Consider the following 8,457-nt stretch of genomic DNA (forward strand, 5'->3'; position numbering starts at 1 on the left):
ATCATAAACCTGGTCACAGCTATAATTGCATAATGGGTAACCAAATCTTGCGAGTTGTAGAAGATGACCATGCTTTTCACCTTTACACACAAACGGGTAATATAGCATCTCGGTATTAACGGGGTACTTCAGCATTTTAATAATTATCTCAAGAACGAATGCAGATAGCGGTGTGTGTTTTCTAGAAGGCTGGGAAAACATTCACAGCTACAATTTGATACTTAAATTACGCTTTTCTGAGCTGATTTTGTAAATGGTTTTGTGTTTGAACAAGAGACAGCGTGATCAGAAATGCTGAAAAACTGTAGCTTATTTGAAATTCATGACAAGTTGATAAGAGCAAGTTCCACTCGACCAATGCACAGCTCAGAGCAAACACCCTGACCCATACATACACCCGAACACACCGCTACACATATAACCCTTGCATACACACCCTACCATCACTAAATGCGCAAACCCGTAAGCACACCAACATCCATGTACGCAGCTTATTAGCACTAGGCCTGACTTAAACTTAACGGTGGCATTTCTTTCACCTGCACACCCACCCACCCCACATACCCCCACTATGAAACTAGCTTAATGCCCCCATGCACCCCGGCAATTTATTTTCCCATGGGCATGGGCGTCAATCCGGGGGGGGGCGTGTCCCCACACCTTTCGGCAAAATGACCCATTTTTTGTTCTTTTCAGCCACTTTTTGACAATTCAGGCCGATTGTCCACCCTACATTTCTATCCGGATTGACGCTAATGCCCATGGGACGAGAATCTACATTATTTTGTCAGAAAAAAAGACATGACTAAAAACCAAAACCCTTAGTTAAGGATCAGATTTTATTTTCCAAACGCGCGTTACACGCTGAAACACTTCTGCATTGCGCCTTTTATATGGGAAGCAGATTTCTTATTGAGAGGATGCGTCCCATATGTATGTATTCTCTATCAATTCAATTATAAGCTTCATCTATTTGTTGCACGTTTCAAGATCCCTTTGGATTCCATCACCGTGAGCCATAATTTCATCATACCCAACGACACAGCTCAATGACCTCAGTATACAAGTAAAGCTCAAATTTTGACCTCATGTTGTTGGGTATGAGTTTTTGAACCCATAAATTAAAGGTCATTCTATGAAAGTACATGCAATATTTGGGCTTAAAGAACTGCGACTTGATAGATGAGTATGCATGTACGAGATCTATCTTAGCATAATGGTGTTTACTCCCTCGTCAGCTGTTTAGTTCAGTGGCCTACAGTGATATTTCACCCTCGCACGTTTGCACATTGTGAAATCATAACCATTACGAATCTCCTGGAGTGATCTTTAATGATTAATTATATTTATTGTTTTGAATTTGATATGTACTGTACATTTTGATCATCAGTGATCATGTTCTTTCTTTGAATTGTTTGATGTCCGGATTTGACTTAACTACGGAAGCGTATGAGGGACATCCGAGACGGCACGCCGACTAACCACATGTGAACACATGACCAAGATGCAGTAACGCCAATGATGGATCTGTGATAACAGTGATAAGTAATGGTTTAAAAGGCATAGGCCATCAGTACAAACTGGAGCACTGAATTGTTAAACTCCTAAATTGCAAGAAAAGTGAACGCCTTTTTCCCCCCTTCCATTTCTTCTTTCTTTCTCAAGTTGTTTCCTCACTTGTTCTTAATAAGATAAGTGGGATGGCAGGAGCAATATTTTTCCAGTTTTAACTGCAATTAATATTAATACATTGATCTAATGAGTAAAGGAAGTCAATCATTAGAGAATGAATTTGGAGAAAACCTGATAATTACAAACACTCGCTGAGCAGCAAGACCTTCCCTCTAAGCTTTTAATCCGATAAGCTGATTATCTATTTGTCTTCATGAATTGGAAGACATTCTTTGATGTATTACTGGGCTCAATCATCTGAAATTACTGGAGCGTGAGCCACCCAGGCTGGTGGCTCAGCATAGTATTTTATTAACAGAAGGTTTACTCCAAATTCATTTCCTAATGATAATCACATTTATATTTACCCTCCATACACAAAATCATGCACATGGGGCGAAGTGACATCCCTGAGTTATATTAAGCCTTGGGATCATCTTTACAGAACCAACACCATTCCTCTTGTGTATCAGCTTTATTTGAGTACAATGTCCTCTTCGACCCGCCTTGGCCAATTGAAATTTCAATCTTTTAACGGTTAATCAATCTAAGTAAATCTAGATTGAAAAGTAGATTCAAATGGTTTGACTCGAACTCTTTTTGTAGACTGATTTCACTATCCAATCATGTGTTACTCCTAATTTACTGCCAAATGGCGAGTGTTGCATTATTTGGGATGAGAATACAAACTTTGTTTTAGAAAAAATATGTTCAATCTTTAATTCAACTGGAAAACATTTGTCCCTAATTCAGAAAATTCAATCGAAAAAGGTTTGCTCCCCCAGTTCCTAATTCGGTACGGCAAAAGATGATTTTGATGATTATAATAGGGCAATTTAAGAGAGTTGGGTCAAAATATTATGTTGTGTTTGATTTTTGCTTAAAATTATTCTTCTAGATGCAATAATATCGTCAATTCGTCAATCGTCATTCACTCTATAGGAAATCGAACGTCATCTTCAATCAATTCAGTGAGAGGAAATTATTGGAACGTGTGGCGTTCCTTCAGGTATTATATGCAGGAAACATGCGCAATCTCAACCCAAACGGCCTATATTCCCAAATCAGTGTGATATGACGTGATTTCTGAAAAAGAAAATGTTGTCAGGGAAAAAAGATATGTTGCAATAAACAATGATGTAAGAAAGAATTCACCTGTGCATCATTTATTAAAATTAATGTCACGTTCTTTTTCGCTATCAATAGATCATTTTGTTCCCTATGTATTGTTCTAAATGAAAACAATGTAGGCTTATTATGATGTTTATAATGTGTAGCCATTGCGAATGACGTCATTACCTCTTACGCCACAAGAAAATGTACGATATTTTTTAATGGAATTGATTTGTTTTGCATATTATGTTTACACATGCCCGGAGTTATGAGTTACAACCATCCGGGGGAGGGGGTACTCTCTATGGGTGACGGGGATGTGCGGACAAATTGACCCCATTTGTCAACTCCCTGTCACTCAATGACCCCATTTTTTGTTTTATTTACAGAACTCCCTCTCACCCAATGACCCCTCTTTTTTTGTTTTCCTGTCACCTAAAAAACACCTTTAAAGAAAAATAGGGAATTAATCTCTCATTCCCCTGAATGAATGACCTCATTTTTTCAATATTTTTCTTCAAATTTTTAAAAATGTTTGAAAATTTTGTATCAGCCAAACTCGTTGTGTTTGTAGGACAACGCGTAGCCTTTTGGATACGCAAAATTTGATTTCAGATGTCCGATTCCAAAGAGGGGCGTTGCTTTATGATAGAAACAGCATTTATAATGAAAACAGATCGCGCGGTCAAGAAAAATCACCAGGAAAAACATGATTTAAAGAGGGAGAGCAGGATTGCGACCCACCCGGCAAAAAATTAATCCAGTTAGAAAAAAAGTTTGTTTTCTCTGTAAAAACGTTGAAAATCAGCCTCCTGAAGGAAAAGTCCACAGATGGTCTGTTTTTTCTGTAAAAACATTGACATCAACCTTTTTTAGTTTTTTTTCTTCAAAAGTTCCACTTTTTAGGCCGGGCCCCGCAACCCTTAAAATAATCCTGGCTCAGTACAGTGACATTGCTTGTTAATTTACCAAAGCAGAGAAGATGAGAACATTTCAAATTCCAAGCAAACATTTACTTTCATCATCACTGCACTTATAGCTTGGCAGGGTTACTTTTTGTGTTGATCATTTTATGGCAACGGTCCTTTTATTAGTTCACGCGATCCTATATTAGATATAGGTAACTCTATACGTGCTTTCATACATGTATAATGTTTCTCTATAAATATGTTTCAAGTTTCTTAAATTAAGTTTCTTCTTCATTTCTCTCCTGCCGTGTATTCAATGATTGGCAAACTCGTGCACGGCATTCTGCCTGGCATTCAATCCGCATGCAGCATGTTTTGACGCTATCAGCTGATTCCCAGCTGATCGCTTAACCATGTTAACACCCATTGAATCAACGGGTGTAAGAACGCTCGATATTTTTGGGTCAATATCCATCGATATCGATAAAATGTTGAACGAAAAACAAGTTTACCATTTTCGTTTGTAGTAATTTTTTTCAAAAATATGTGAAGTGGTTGAATTGAGCAAATTGGTTGGTGGCGTGACCAATTTCAATATGAATAATTATTATCTTGGCACACAAACCAAGGTGGATGTGAACATAGACTCTAAACTACTTTTGAACATGTCCATCTTGTCTGGATGGAAGAACCACTAGCCCGCCCAAACATTGACCATAGTACAATCCAGCTGTTTTACCAAACATGTGAGCGAAAACAATTTCATACCCATTATATATGTAAATTGTTTTGCCTATTGTTAAGTTTTTTATGGTTTAAGACTTAAGAGTATTATTACCTAAAGCATAAATAGTACTACTATTATATTTTTTAACGATTTCACCCAAACACAAATAGCCTGCTTAATAATTAAAATATTTTGACATTGAAAAAGTGCAACTTTTGGCGGGCGTGGACATGGTGGAGGGGTTAATGACTCTTAGCCCCGCCAGTACATAGAAGTAGTATCAATGCAAATGCAAGTTTCTTAGAAGACTCTATTTTTCTAGCTGTGCAAAGTATTGCGCAAGAGCACCAGGCAATTTCATTCGAAGTAAAAATATGACGTGTACTCTGGTTGGTCGATATGAGAGATACGCCTTTCTTCCACCCACCCAAATCGGGGCCTCTGATTGGTGGAATTCCTCGTGGTGTGATGGGGTGTGTCCATTGACACATACTATTTTCAGCATCAAATCAGCTGTTGTTCATAGGGACCGACTATGGATTGGTTTACACCCTTCCCAGAATACTCCACTTTAATAGATACACGATCAATTTCAACACATCTCCCCGTTCATATTTACAATTTCAAGTAGAATGCAGCATTGCATTGTGGGATAACATGAAGTCTGTCACTTAGGATCGACATGTTGGATACAAATCTATAACAATTTGCCCTTGTCCCCCAGGGTAGGACTTCCACCATGCACCAGGTCGTTTACCTAGTACACGCGAGCGAGGACTGATGCAGAAATCTTGCAGACGATTTACCTGTTTACATGTGAGAAATAATGTCAATTTTGTTACTTTTTTTAAAATAAATAGATTAAAATTTGTTACAATTAATATCGTGAAATTGGTATTGCTATTGCCATACTTCCAGCAGACAATTCTATTAGTAAAATAGTTTTGCAGACGACATTTCAGCAAAAATATGCAAATTTTGTTACTTTTTAAAACTGAAATGACTCAAACATTAATTATTACGAAATTGGTCTAGAGATTTTAAGTATAAAATGAAACAAGCAAAAACAAAACAAAAAAATGTTAATGAAAAGAAATACTTCAACACATATTTTGCTGAAACTCCCGACTGAACTTGGAAACTGAACTTGGAAAAGTTGAACTTTTCCAAGTTCAGTCGGGAGTTTCAGCTGATGCACACAATAATTATTCCCTAAAATATAGAATTGTAACTACGCCTTTAGTGAAATAATTAGCGTTAATGTCAATAGATAAAATACAAACTATATTTAATACATCTAGTTCTGAATGAGCAAGTGGTTTTACATGTAGGCTCTCTCCACGCGGGTGTCGACTGCAGACGACAAGTTAAAAATAATGTAAATACTTGTGACCATATTTGGGGTCAACGTGAAAAATGAGTACAAAGAAGTTTAGTATTGGTTCAGTGGTTCTTATTAGTTCTTGATATTTAAAGAAAATATCTCAAAACTTGGATTTTAATATGTTAAAGCAAAAAAGCCTATTCTGCATTTTAAAAATCTCGTTCGTCATATTCATATATTAGACTTGATTTGTGATAAAGAAAGTTCAAATTTGCTTCAAAAGTTAAAATTAAATTTAAAATTAATTGGATATTAAATATTTAAGTGTATGAAAAGGTAGATCAAAATTCCAATTTGCTTTCTGCAACATGCTGGGCAAGTATTGAAACTGTTATTAGGGGGGGGCTATTTTACCTCGAAGTCAACAACATTTAAGTTCACCGTCACCATGCACCTTTAATAGCAACATGTTTAGTGTTATGAACACTCCTCGTATACATATTTGGTCCTGTTTGATCATTTCACGGTGGAAACATTTTTTTGTGTGTGTGTGTGTGGGGGGGTCGACATGCGAAGCGGGAATAATATCAATTTCAGACTATTGATTCATATCCCCGAATGAAGGTGTGCTGACTTGGCTGACTCTCCCCAACTCAAGTCCCGGCAGTCTTTGATGATCCGAGTATTTGCGGATCTTCACCATATTTTGTGTCTGTCAAGACAAGGGTTATTCTGTCCTTTCAATATTAAAGTCCAAAGACTGGGCCAAAGACATAGGCCTACAGCCACTTGCCCTTGAACTCCCGGGCTTGCCCACCCGGCTTGCCCACCCGGCTTGCCCACTTGCAAAGGCGTTAGCTTAATTCACAACATTCGCGTTAGAGTCCAGAAGCTTCAAGCTTAGCAATTTAGGAACAAAAAGCTAGAGTTTATGAGCATCGTGTGAACGTTTATACTCGTGTCAGGGAGGTGATGAAACACATGGCTCGTGCGACCTTGATTGAGGTCATGGCGTGCCGTGAGTGACATGAGGAAGCGTGTTGATATAATCCACATGGGGGTTACATGACCGGGAGTATGACTTTTCGCAAGAACATGATAAGGTTATGTAACTGTTGCTATGTAAACTTTAAATAGGCCATGCAAATTCGCCGTAGAAGTGATGATGTAATTGTAACAGGATTTCATAGCAATAGGCCTAGATAAATACAATTATACAATATAATTATCGCCCTTCATTACAACGTTCACGCGGTAGCCTACCTAGGGGAGACTGGGGTAATTCCGACCCCTTTTCGCCAGCCCATCGGGCTGGTACCTGTTTCTGGGATCGTGTTTGTATGCTCAAGAGATTAATTTTTATTGGTATTGGAATGACTTTTTGTTAAAACTTTTTGTGGTTGAATTTTTTTAAAAATATTTTAATTCGATGTGTAAGGAAAAGTAAGTAGGCCTATGTTTTGCCGTTTCAACGAATGAAAACGAGTGAGTATTACCAAAGTTATGTTTGAATTAATATGACTTTAAAAGTTTTAGGTATAGGCCTAAAATGTAACAATAATAGTTAATATACAGCATCATATGGTCAGCAGAAGAAAAGTATGTCATTTCAGTGTCTTTGACCCGGGGTCCTTGACCACTGAACAGCGTGATATCATGTTGATAACAGATCTAAGAATCAAAATCTTCATCATATGGACCATATTGATGTCAAAGTAATTATCTATCCTATCCTGTGTCGTTTTATGGATAAAAATGACTCAAAATGCTATTGATGAAATAGTTGCTATCATGAACATTAGTTTTGCCTTTTCAACGGGAAAAATCCGATGCAAAATAAAGTTTTTAGGGCCTAGCTATAATATGGGCATAATTTATGCATGTAGGCCTATAGTATTGAACAATGTACCCATTTGACATGCACTTTAATATAGATAAATAAATTGTCTTACTTTATTAATTTAATAACTTCTATGTTATAAATAAAATGACACATAACGTAAGTGAAGCTACTTTCTATCTTTTTTATTTGATTCATAAACTTACAGTCAAAACACACAAGAGTGAAGATTGCAGTGAGTAATCAGTCCTTTATAAATGTTCTTGCCACCATCTATCACAGGCCTATAGTAAACTATACATTGCGAATTAATATCAAATTATTTTAAAATAAAAAATGTACATGTAAGGTGAGTTTATATTATGTTATATGGCGAATTTAAGGAGTATTTCGTGATCCTAGCATCCTCTTTTTATGACATTTTTCAGTAGATATCCACAAAAAAAGCTTATTCTAAAAAATTTCAGTTGATTCCGATTTTGCCTTTACGAGTTATGCATGGTTATGTGTACACAATGTGATGCAATTTTGTTCTGGTATACCAGAACGAAATTCAAATTTCACGATTACTTTGCTAAACGAATTAATCTGCAAGAAATATTTTGTACATAAACATTATGTAGCCAGAGGTTTCCAGTGATTTAAAAATCTCAACTTTTTTGAGAAAAGTTAGGGATGATGCTGTGGATCACGAAATGCCCTTTTAACTAAAACCTGCAGTCAGTGCAGTGTAGTATTTGTGACGTGGTATATCGAAAGCAGACACTTTTGGGCAGGATCGTAAATGGAGAAATAGCCAAAAATCTACCCGGGGTGATTTTTTCACGATTTGGGTTTATGATGTTATTAATGTTTAAAATATTGTCTGATCGTT

The sequence above is a fragment of the Amphiura filiformis genome, chromosome 2, assembly GCF_039555335.1.
Source record: "Amphiura filiformis chromosome 2, Afil_fr2py, whole genome shotgun sequence".
Taxonomy (NCBI): domain Eukaryota; kingdom Metazoa; phylum Echinodermata; class Ophiuroidea; order Amphilepidida; family Amphiuridae; genus Amphiura; species Amphiura filiformis.